The sequence below is a fragment of the Cyprinus carpio genome, chromosome B20, assembly GCF_018340385.1.
Source record: "Cyprinus carpio isolate SPL01 chromosome B20, ASM1834038v1, whole genome shotgun sequence".
NCBI classification, from domain to species: Eukaryota; Metazoa; Chordata; class Actinopteri; order Cypriniformes; family Cyprinidae; genus Cyprinus; species Cyprinus carpio.
The window spans coordinates 5,634,538-5,647,551 of record NC_056616.1 but is presented as its reverse complement, the minus strand read 5'-3'; the positions used below and the strand labels follow the sequence as shown (position 1 = coordinate 5,647,551).

At 45.0% G+C, this 13,014-nt stretch overlaps 1 protein-coding gene across 26 annotated transcripts in view; it reads right to left on the bottom strand.

The window, feature by feature from the left end:
* Positions 1 to 13,014, bottom strand: part of LOC109102711 (neurexin-3b) — a 332,713-nt gene that overhangs the window by 308,038 nt on the left and 11,661 nt on the right. The gene's annotated exons all lie outside the window — the stretch shown is intronic.

The following is a 13,014-nucleotide window of genomic DNA, read 5'->3' as shown; positions in this document are numbered from 1 at the left end:
GAAGATGGCATAAAGGGGAAGGAAGACAGAAAGTTCAACTGTTAGACACACTTTTGACTTTGCATGAAGTCTGTCATGCAAAAGTTTTATTTTCAGCTAAAAAAAACATACTGGTTTGTCATGCAAGGGATCAGGACTGTCCCTGTGCATGCCTGTTAAAATAAATAAATAAATAAAATCCTGTGGGGAAAAAAGGTCTATCAAATCTGTTCCATTTTCTGAGAGAAACAGATTGACATTATTACTTCAAATCACTTCATCACTTCGAGAATATTGCTGAATGCCACAGCATTCCTCACATACTCTGGATGAGGCCATAAATCCAAGCAGGTTACTAAGCCAGCTGTCCAGGGTGGACCATGTGGATTTATGAGGTTGTGAGGTTTGTGGATTTCTGGACACACCGTGGACACAGAGAATTACTCTCACTGAAGACTCATGTGTATAGCTATTCAAGTGAATCATCCACAGCTGGTTTTGTTTCTGAATAAACCTATTTAAATGAATGCACACTGATTGCAAGAGAACAGCACAGTTCAACCAAATAACCACATACTGTAAAGCCTTAAACCAGGCCTTTCAGATTGTAAAGCTTACATGAATCATCTGAAAAAAAAAAAAAAAAAAAGATCAATTTGATGAACTAATTTAAATCAAAGAAAAAACTTCAATCTCAAGGATAATCTCAAGGAGCCTGTCATAGCTTAAAAGCAGAAGATAAAAGCAAAGCATGCTGATGGACCAAGAAAATTTAGTTTAAGGTCATGATCATCTATATACATGTGGGATTTTTTTTTTTTTTTCTTCAGAATTGTATGATGCATTTATGAATTTTGTAAACACAGGGGCTTTGGGTAAGTTATTTTCTGCAAAATAAACCACAACCTACTAAATCACTTTTTTTTTTTTCATATTTAATGTATTTGCAGGTTTTTGTTCAACTTAATCCAATTGGATTTAATGCATACATTTTTTGTATGAGTTCTTTAGTACCATTCCATGGGAATTTAACCTATGAATGTGGTGTTATAAACACCATGAGCTACAGCTGAGCTAAATGTTGCATATCATGACAAGTTAGCATAAACTAATTTTAACTAACATGTCTGTCCCTAATTTATCAGAGGCAGTTTATCATTAGGGCTAAATAATTGGCCACTGTTGAGCTTGTCACACTAAGCAATCAAAGAAACAGACAGAAATCTTTTATTATTCCCAACATTTGCTATCTCAAAAGTCAAATCCAGGCCTCTTTCCTTACTGGTTGGAAATTTATCATCTGGATTTTCTGAAGGCCACGCAAAATCAGACATCTGAGAGTTAGAGTCTCTTTTTTTGTCTCTTTCCTGTCGTCCTTCCAGGGGTTGGAACCAGAGAATGATCAGTTTATTTATTCAATAATAGCTGGTCTGCCTGGCTTATTACATTTACAAAAGGCTTTTAGGGCACACTTGTCAGGCTTTTAGGATTCACTGGATTTCTTAGCTTACAGCACTTTTGGTAAATTCAATTGACAGAGACAGGCTGAAGTTTCATGTCTATGTTTAATTGTAAAGTTGAATCGACCCACATTGCTGGTCACCAGAATTAGCTGTGTTCAGGATTCCGGGTGTTGGTGTCCCCATACACCAAACTTAACCACAAGACTGCCTATGACTTCCCTCCTTTTAAGTGTTGTTGTACTCGAGTCCAATCGTGACAATATTTTCATGGTCCTGGTCTTGCCATGGAGCATTTAGACTATGCCTTGACTTGGACTCTATACTCCAACACTGCGGACACATTTTGTGGTATGTGCCAACTTGTGCATATGATCCGCTCTGTTCTATTATGTCTCTGGATTAGAGAACTATATGTGTGCTGTAGAGGTTCGTGTTAAACTCATACAAAACCAGGGTTTTTGAGCTTTGAGCTTTTCTTGTCTCGGGTTTGACATGCACTGGACTCTTAAAGGGCTCATATGATGCGATTTCAATTTTTCCTTTCTCTTTGGAGTGTTACGAGCTCTTGGTGCATGAAGAAGATCTGTAAAGTTGCAAAGACTAAAGTCTCAAATCCAAAGAGATATTCTTTATCAAAGTTAAGACTCAGCCATGCCCCCCTAAAACGGCTAATTCAAACACACCCCCACATATCTACATCACTATGTGTAAATATTTGCGTAATGCCGCCCAAATGTTCATGCAAAGAAAGAAGGTGTGGTTTCAGTAACCACAGTTAGTGTTGAAGCAGCCATGTCAGGGAGATGCTGTGTGTATCTAAGTGAAAGCAAAAGCACTTTATTTGGCCTTCTGAAAGTAGATGCACTAAGGAATCTTTAAGATGCAATGCATTTTATGGACGACCGTTTTGTGAACCTAGGAGAGGAGATAATTCTGACTTTGCTACGACAATCTGCTGCTTCTGAATCAGCTACTGTAAGTATGTTTTGTTATTAGTTTAAGTATTTGCTATTGGCTGTTAAAATGCAGAGTTTTGTACGTTGTGTATGTGTGTGTGTGTGTGTGTGTGTGACTCCTTTAAATAAGCTGATCTCGACTATACTGCCTCCTTTGTCAATAAAATGGCTGCCTCTAAAAACAATATCCATGCCTCCACTGATAAATATAAACACAGAAGAGATAGCAGAATTTCCAGACAGTGTCACTTCTACTGGTCACTTGAAGCATTTTGGGGGGATATGACCATATCCCTCTTGATGACATGCCTCTCAGCTTTAATCCTTTGCTCTATTTTTCATCCCAAAAACTCAAATCCCAACATTGACCCTGCGTTGGGTCAAGAGACACAAATGCCCACTGCGCCTGAATCAGGTTGCAAGACATTTTCCCCTTTTTTTATTGACCTACTTTTGTAATAAGATTATAGTAACTGTCATTTTTTTCATGTATATTTATTAATCCTCATAGCTAAGCCCACAGCGATTGTTTTTTTTTTTTTTTTTTTTTTTTAACATGCTGTTGAGCATTAATTGCTTTTTATCTTGTAAAAGGCTAGGTTAAAACGTGTCGCTCTTAAGTGAAGAAAATTGTGAAGAAAGGAAAATTGTTCTTTTTCACTGAGTCTCTTAATAATTAAAGCATTATTAAATGTGAGAACGCATCTTTATAATGCAGTGAATTGCAAATAAACTAACAGAATAAACAGACGGAAACTAATGGATGCATCTAAAATGCGACAAATGCAGAAACATCACAGGATTTAATGTTTTGTAGCTGGAATTCCCAGTAAAGTGTGTGTTATCTGGTTGCTGTGATCTCAATAACTAAATGCTGTGGCACAGTTTGCCAATGATAGCCTACTCTCTGATCCACATCGTCAGAGCAGACTGAACATGTGTTTAACAGCTAAACACATATTGTTTTAATCTGCCTGCAGTTTAAGACAGATTTTCACATGATAATACTGGTGGTTGTGCTCCTGCTGGGGTGGTGTGGCCCATCTTGTATTTTCATACACACTGAGGTATGCAGTCTGCTTTCCTGTGCCATCTGCATGCTCTGAGGGTCTTTGCAGCCCTGTTGCCATATCTGTTTGCACTTAAAACAATAGCAGGTTGGACAAATTACCAAGGGCAAACATTTAACAATTTCTCATTCCTGTATCTCAGGGAACCGAAGTTATGTTAGTAACTGAGTACATTTATGATGTTGCTGTTGAAACTGTCTATTCCACTGGTTGTTGCAATTTAACAGCACAGACCTGTAGCACCACCATAGAGTGAAGTGCCAAGGCCACTTGTCTAGCTGACGAGTAGGCTATTCCAGCGAGCACTGAAGTCGTCCTACACGGCTTGGACGGGTGGGTGACCTTTGCCTTCCAACCGATGGCCAAGGGCGGGCAGAGATGTGCGGCCGCTGACTCATCCAGGGGAGGCAGTCTATTATACTCCTTTTCTTCGACTGTTGTGAGGGTTGGACGAAGAGGAGGCACCTAGATGGGCCAATTAGGGGGCATGCCAAGATCTGGTTATCTCATCATGGACCTCCGGGAAGAATGGCAAATCTCATTGTCGAGAGGCTTGATGGAATCCCGGCAAGAACCATTCATCCAGGTGGCTGCAGGTGGGTTCCTCCGGCGGAGACCAATCCAAACCCAGCTCATGTACAGCTTTAGACAGGACGTGGAACAGTGTGGCATCCATGCCCGTGCTGGTTGCGCTGGGCTCTGCAAACAGCAGAGGGGTGGGGTCAAAAGACGAGCCTGACAGCTCCTCCGCATCTGAAGCAGCCAGTGATATGCTGTCATCCATGGCATCACACTCACTCCCACCAAATGAGACCAGATCGTTTGCAGCCACAGAGAGGGGTCTTAATCCGCTGCGAGGCTTGTTCACGGCAAAGGCTTCGAGTCTCATAGAGACTCCTGATAGAGAAGAAATCTGAGGATCCTATGGCGAAGTGCCTGCTTATATAGACAGATGCCCCACCTATTCTGGCAGGCTTTGTCACCATAGCTCCGCTGCCGAGCCATTGGTTAGTTCAGTATTTGAAGAAAAAGCTTTTGCCCATAGCGTCTTAGCAGATGCAGTATGACTGAAGTATCGATAGGGGACCAAACGTTACTGTACATGCACACTTTTGTGGTCCTAACTTCCGATAGACTTCCAAACAGAATTAAAAACAATGGCTAAGTCCCTCTAGAGTAGATTATGTTTGATAACAAGCAAAATATGTTTGTTGCGTAAATCAGACTGATTTATTGAAAATGCAAATTCATTCTCTGCCAGCAGGAGGTGCTTTGAAGCGGGAATAATATAAAGGTAAATACGGGTTCCTCTTCAGGAACTCGAGCTGTGTCGGTGACGCTTTGGGGAACGCCTCCAGCGTGACGTCTCTGAATCACGTGTGTAATCAGTCCAATGGATGGGCGAGACGTCATAGGCGGGTGACGTCATAGACCAGGAAGCATAAAAGCACGAGCGGCGAAGCCATTATCCAGCCTTCTGTCTTCAGCAAGCGCTCTGTGTGTGTACTGTCAAATCATTTACGTTTGTGAGTCTTATTTATTGTTGTTTGTCATCCCAAGCAGTATGTCAAAAGCACCCTCCAAAACCAAACACAAAACAGGCGAAGACAATCAGCGTTTCAGACTGTGTGTTCCTCCCTGTCCTCGCTACATCTCAGGCGAGGATACACACAATTTGTGCGTTGTTTGCCTGGGAGCGGAGCATGCAGAGTCGGCTCTCGAGGGGGCCGACTGCCCGCATTGCGAGCGGCTTGCCCTGCATGTTCTCTGCTCCCGGAAGGCTCTCTTCACCGAGGGAGTCTTCGCTAGCGTTCCTCACGGCGCTGGTCCCGCTTCCGCCGAGGCGGAGCGGCGATTTTGCTTGTGGAGTTCGCAGTTGGATTTGGCAGAGGGAATGGAGACGGGCGAGTCCCTATCTTCTTCCTCACCTGCCAGATCTAGCGCCCAGCGGGCTCGGCGCTTCATCTATCTTCCTCCGAGGAGGTTGATGTGGTGAACGTCGCTGAGGATTCGCCCCCTCAATCGCCCCAGTATGAGGAGCTTTTGGAGGTGGTTACTCGTGCCGTGGCCAAGTTAAACATCGATTGGCCCGCCGAGGAAAAGGCTGAACCGCAGAAAAGCAAACTGGATGAGCGTTTTCTGCGAACTAAGCCGCCAACTCCGCGCCGAAGCCTGCCTTTTTTTCCCGATTTACACGCCGAGGTGTGTAAATCGTGGGGAAAACCATTCTCGGCCCGCCTCTTCGTCCCCATTTCTGATCACTACGGCAACGTAGCGGGGATGAATGAGCGCGGTTATAAGGCGATGCCCCGGGTCGAACAGACGCTCGCGAGCTATCTGTCTCCCAGCGCGGCATCGTCATTAAAGGCTCCGGCGCTTCCCTCCAAGCCGCTGCGCACAACATCAGCGCTGGTGGGCAAGGGGTACTCGGCAGCAGGTCAGGCTGGTGCGTGTCTGCACACCATGGCGGTGTTACAGGCGTACCAAGCTGATCTGCTGAAAGATTTAGATGAGCAAGAGCACGTGAGATCTGAGGATATCACGGAGCTCAGGAGGACCGCTGATTTGTCTCTCCGCGCTACCAAGGAGACCGCTCGTGCTATTGGGCGGTCTATGGCAGCAATGGTGGCAGCAGAGAGTCATTTGTGGCTCACCCTGTCCGACATGAGAGAAAAGGACAGGGTCTGTCTCATGGACGCCCTGCTTGTATCCTCGGGCCTGTTCGGCGACGCTGTTAATTCTGTCGTCGACAGGTACCAGGAGGCGCGTAAGCAGGCGGCGGCGTTCCAGCGGTACCTCCCGTGTTGCTCTCTAAATCTGGAGGCTGCCGGGCGGGGGCAGCCTCCACCGAGTACCAGCTCCTCATACAGGGAGGCACAGAAACAGAGCGTCGCCTCACGTGCTCCCCCAGCTAGGTGGAGCCGTGGGTCCAGACGACGCTCTGGGTCGGGGGCTTCTAAGTCTAAGCCGGATCTGCGGACCGTACTTAAGGCTAAGAGGTCCTTGGCCAATAAGCCCTGACGCCACTGGCCCGGGGCTTATGAGGGCAGTCCCCTCTGTGGTGCAGCGGGTCACACCGCATTACACGGTGTCTGTCTCGCCTCAGTGCCCTCAGGAGATCGGTCTGCCAACCCTGCCGGAGTTACAGGGCGCAGCGGTCTCCCGCAAGCACCACTCTCAGTTATCGCCCGGAAACGTAGCGGTGCTGAGAGGCTCGCCATCTCCGCGGAGGTCTCTAGAACAGTTAGTTCGGCCGTCTCCTGCCGGTCCGCCGAACTAGCTGTTCTGATTACACCAGAGGTCAGTCTCGAGAGACTGATTCCCTTAGTAGATCATTTAGCAGCGTGGAAACTACTGCCAAATGTGTCTCAATGGGTCCTGCACACTGTAGAAAGAGGCTACAGAATCCAGTTTGGTTCTCCTCCGCCTCGGTTCAACGGGATTACTCCCACCCTGGTGGGCCCCAAGCAGGCTCTGGTTATGGAACAGGAAGTGCTCACTCTCCTGAGGAAGGAGGCCATCGAGGTGGTCCCTCCTAATGACAGAGGGTCCGGGTTCTACAGCCGGTACTTCATAGTTCCAAAGAAGGATGGAGGGTTGTGTCCCATTTTAGATCTGTGTCTGTTGAACCGCTCAGTCAAGCAGTTGAAGTTCAGGATGCTCACTCTCAAACAAGTCGTGTCTCAGATCAGGTCCGAGGACTGGTTTGTCACGATAGATCTAAAAGACGCATACTTCCACATCTCCATCCTTCCCATTCACAGGAAGTTCCTGAGGTTTGCTTTCGGGGGAAAAGAGTACCAATATCGGGTTCTTCCCTTTGGCCTTTCACTCTCACCCCGCACTTTCACGAAGTGTGTGGATGCAGCTCTGGCTCCGTTGCGACTCCAGGGCATCCGCATACTAAACTATATCAACGATTGGTTGATTTTAGCTCAATCAGAGCACGAGGTGGTTCGGCATCGAGATGTCGTTCTCGCCCATATGAAAGAGCTGGGGTTAAGACTAAACGCCTAGAAAAGTGTGCTTTCTCCATGACAGAGGACCACTTATCTGGGCGTGGTGTGGGATTCGACCACGATGCAGGCACGTATGTCACCTGCTCGGATCGAGTCGATCCTCGCCGCAGTCGTGAGAGTGAGAGAAGGCCGGTCACTCACTGTCAAGCAGTTTCAAAAACTGCTGGGTCTGATGGCAGCCGCGTCCAACGTGATACCTCTTGGTCTGCTGTACATGAGACCCCTACAGTTGTTGCTCAAGACCAAAGGGTTCTCCCAGCATGATCAAGGTCACGCGGCACTGCCTACGTGACTTGGACATGTGGAGGAAACCTTGGTTCTTGTCTCAGGGCCCGGTGCTGGGAGCTCCATGTCGCCGCGTGACGCTAGCGACGGACGCATCCCTCACTGGCTGGGGTGCGGTCATGAGTGGCCACCCTGCCCGCGGTCTGTGGAGTGGTCGCCATCTGACATGGCACATAAACTGGCTGGAGATGCTGCCCGTGCTTCGAGCACTACAACATTTTCTCCCAGACCTAAGAGGTCACCATGTGTTGGTGCGCACCGACAACACTGCGGTGGTCTCTTACATCAACCACCACGGAGGTCTGCGCTCACGCCGTTTGTACAAACTAGCGTACCAGATCCTTGTGTGGTCCCAGGACGAACTTCTCTCGCTGAGAGCAGTTCACATTCCTGGGCATCTCAATTTGGGAGCAGACATCCTTTCGAGGCAGGGGCCGAGGGCCGGGGAATGGCGGCTTCACACCCAGGTGGTGAAGCAGATTTGGAGAGTTTTTGGCCAGGCTCAGGTGGACCTGTTTGCGACTCGTCAGACATCGCACTGTCCCATCTGGTACTCTCTGACTCATCCAGCTCCACTGGGGCTGGATGCCATGGTATATACGTGGTCGAGGCTTTGTCTGAATGCCTTCCCCCCGATTGCTCCGCTCCCGGGAGTTCTGGCGAGAGTGCGCCGGGGCGGGGTCCGGCTGCTACTGGTAGCCCCGTTCTGGCCGGGTCGAGTATGGTTCTCGGACCCAACTGAGGTTGTTAAGACCATCCTCCAATCCAGAGCTCCCTCAACGAGGAAACTGTACGCCTTGAAGTGGAAGCTCTTCACTTCTTGGTGCGGAGACCGCCAGCTCGACCCAGTTAACTGCCCGATTGGTACAGTGCTGGAGTTCCTGCAGGCCTGATTCTCCGTAGGGTTGACCCACTCCACCTTAACCCTCTGGAGTCGATTAACGCGTATACGCGTTTTGGGGTATTTTCTCCTGATGACCCCGAAAAGAACTTAAATTACACTTTCAGTTTTGATCGTACAGATAAGTGCAATACATCAATCGAATCTGTAAAGGGTCTACTTTTTTTTGTATACAGACATAATAACAACAAAACTTTGTGCACTTATAAAATAAAGATAACAAACAAGGAGTGCTGTCTGCAGCCTTTGTCTGCGCTGATCTTCAGATACAAATGCGTCATTAAAATGAACTGTAACTCAGTGAATACTCAACGAAGAGACATGAGAGAGATATCTATAGAAAGCCTGACATGTCTACTTTTAAACTAAACAAGTGCTGCTGAAAACAAATATTCTGTGATAAAGTAATCCATATGAAAACAACGCGATGTCCGTTTTTCACGTCTCCCTTCATTATCTTCTAATGCGACCACGCCCCCGCGCCGAGCGCGCCTTTGAGATTCAAATGTTTCACTGAAGCGCGCGGCTTTTGAATACGCCCCACACAACAGAAGACAACGCAGCGAGACTGTTCTTCAAGTCTTTTATTATTTTACTGTTTGCTTCGCGATGAGAGGAATAAGACATAATTCACCCCAAAAAGATGTGATGTGGTTGAGGATTTGAGATTTGGATTTCCTCAGAAAAAAGAATTAAGCACTTTATTCAGCAGAGATCATAAACATGAGTAAGTCTCTTTTTATTGATTTATATACTTGTACTTGTTTTCACATAACGTGTAAACATTTTACTAGTTAGAATTTTTCCAAAGACTTTTTCCAAACTATAATTCCTGACTAAATGTATAATCAAGTGAAATATTATGAAGTTTCAATAACAATATACACTACTATACCATTCAAAAGCTTGATGTAAATAATATAAATGTACCAATAAATGTAACTGTAACAAATGTAACAATCATTGCTGTTCTTTCAATTTATCCCCCCTAAAAAACCTAAAAAAAAATATTCTCAGCTCTTTTCAACATTAATAATAATAATAATAATAATGATAATAATGATAATAATAACAATAAATGTTTTTTTGTAGAAAATAAGATTGTTAAAAGGATTTCTGAAGGATTGTGTGACTGGAGTAATGATGCAAAAAATTCAGTTTGAAAGTCAGCTTTGATTGTTCCTAATAAACTATTTAACTGCACTCACAAGTGAATATTAAATTATGTTGTGGGATAATTAAATATATTCTAAATAAACTACAAACATAAAATTATATAGATTTATTTTGTCCTCACATTCTTTCTTGTAACTCATCCCTCTCAGTGACACAGCTGACTGAATGTCTCATTATGCAGCTCATTATGCGGGCCTTTGTCTTCTCAGGTGTGAATTCATGATAGTTGACGCCTACTCGCATATGACTTTTACCAACAAAAAGTGTCTTAGAAAATTTAAATCAATATATTGTTTTCTGTAAGTGAGTAAACAAGATGATTTTCACATCATTTAGAAAAAAAAAATTTCTAGGCTACAAGCTCCAGTTCTCAAAATATCTGGGAACCAATTTTCTGTATGTGTTTTATTGCCTTATTCAAGTGATTTAACATTTTTAGTTTTTCACTAACCACGCATAACATTTTTTTTCTCTCAAAAACACAATCATGTACATAGATGCTGCTCACATATTATTATAGCCTAGTTTGTGCTGATTACAGTGAGATTAGACTTTAGCTATTTAGATATTTATAAGAAACTGAAAAAAGCACAAATGTCAGGGCATGACAAAACTTCTCCAGGCCCCAAAAATACCCTTAGACTCCAGAGGGTTAAAGGTCTACGTGGCGGCCATTGCGGCCTACCACGCCCCTCTCGGTGGCCAGTCAGTGGGCAGACACGCCCTGGTTAAACGTTTCCTCCGTGGTGCGCTGAGGCTGAGGCCTCCAGTACGTTCTCGTGTCCCCACGTGGGACCTGGCTGTGGTGTTAGAAGCTCTTTGTAATCCTCCATTCGAGCCAACTGAGGAGATTTCTGATCGCCTTCTTACTATAAAGACTGTTTTCTTGCTAGCGATATCTTCTCTCAAGAGAGTTGGGGACCTACAGGCCCTTTCCGTGGCCCCATCCTACATTGATTTTGCGCCCGGTCTGGCCAAAGCTTTTCTTTACCCTTGAGTGGGGTATGTCCCCAAGGTCCCTTCTTCTACACCACGGCCTGTCGTACTCCAGGCCTAGGGAGCCAGACCAGCAGAAGCTTAATCGTATGTGTCCAGTGCGAACACTGGACACATACGTCCACAGAGCTGCCCTGTGGAGAAGGGCGGACCAGTTGTTTATTTGCTATGGTCCCCCTAAGAGAGGTCTTCCAGCTACTAAACAGACCCTCAGTCGGTGGTTAGTAGATGCCATTGCCTTGGCTTATGAGTCCTCTGGCCTCCCCTCCCCCTTGGGGGTAAAGGCTCACTCCACTAGAGGTGTGGCGGCCTCCAAGGCCTTCCTAGCAGGTGTCTCTATGCGGGACATCTGCGATGCTGCGGGTTGGTCCACGCCCTTGACCTTTGTGAGATTTTACGGCCTTGACATGCAAGCCACTCCAGGCTCTTCTGTTCTCTCGCCATAGCTGTGCAGTTTCCCAGACTAGGCAGAGATTTGTAAGTCTGGCGGCGTGGGCATTCTCATTCCCCAAAGCGTCTCCGATGCAGCTCGAGTTCCTGAAGAGGAACGTCTAAGGTTACGTATGTAACCCTGGTTCCTCGAAGGAACGAGACGCTGCGTCACAGCGCCACACTTCCGGCATCTCTGGCCGGCGCTTGCTTCATCCTTGAGGCTGGATACCGGCTTCGCCGCTTATGCTTTTATGCTTCCTGGTCTATGACGTCACCCGCCTATGACGTCTCACCCATCCATTGGACTGATTACACACGTGATTCAGAGACGTCACACTGGAGGCGTTCCCCAAAGCGTCACCGACGCAGCGTCTCGTTCCTTCGAGGAACCAGGGTTACATACGTAACCTTAGACGTTTTCCCGGTAGAGGCTGTACACAAAGCAGCAGCTTACAAATGCTGCTTTATCAGGCATATAACATGCAAGATGAAATGAAAATTACATCGAACATTTTCTAAGAACTCGTTTTGATTTTTAAACGTGCTTATGTTTGTTCAACGAAGCCTTTTGGACAATCGGTCTTGATTGGTTTTGATATTGTGGTGGGACAAAAATGTATGGGAAACTACATCCCACAGTACAACTACCTGAGCCCAACTTCATTACTCATCACTTTAACTTTAACTGAGTTTGTAGCCGGCACCACTAGCCAGAACGATAAACAAACAAAGACCGGAAGTAAACTATAGGCCAGGCGCTTGTGCCTGATGAAATGGTCTTTAGGTAAACACTGGAATTGGATTGAAGCCAGTTTCAATCTGCAAGTTTATTAAGGCACTACATGTGCTAGGCATTGCATCATGATTATCTCCATTAAGCCATTTCAATTGTTTAGTACAAACTTGTCTCATTCCTTCTATGGGCACCCTTTTTCTCCCAATCTTCTTCTTCTTTTTTTCATTATTTCTGAAACCCCACCACAGTGTTGCTTCCACTATGTCTCAAAACATGCATTCTATGATAGAAATGACAATTGTGGAAATGACATTTTTGGCCACCTCATTTGTCTTCACTGACCCTATTGTCTCCAAGTGTACTTTATCAGATGCTAAATCATTTAGTGTGGTCAATCATTTTTATTTTCACACAATAAGTGGTTTATGTTTACTTCAGCCTTTGTTTAGATGATTATACATTTTATAGTCAATTTTCATATTGGACAACTAAATGTCTGGCAATAGAAAACAATAATCTACATAATAAAAAATAATATTACATTTAGCAAATCTGAATGATGAGGGCTTGATAAAAAGTCTCCAAGTCAGTTAATGTGATCTTATATAACATTAATATAAAATCCAACTTTTAATATAAATGAGCCCCTAGAATAAGTGTCTGAAGTTGAAGAAACACCCTTCTCTGAAAATAAGACCCATCATAAATTGTGCCTTATTAACAAAACTCTGCAATTAATTTGTTAATTTACAATTACTGCCTTTTTAAATCTTTTTGACTGAATGTTGGAAAAGAGCTTTATATTACGCATATCCCGGTGTAGTCAAGCACATTTCAGCTCTTGGTAGTCTACTAAATCCTCCACAACCTAACACTTAGAATCAGCTTGTAAACTAGGGAATTGTGGATATGCAGAATACACACTGATTTCAGCACACCTTTTTGGCCATATTTGTACATTTAACAGATTTGCATAATATCTTTAGTTAATCAGGTGCTCC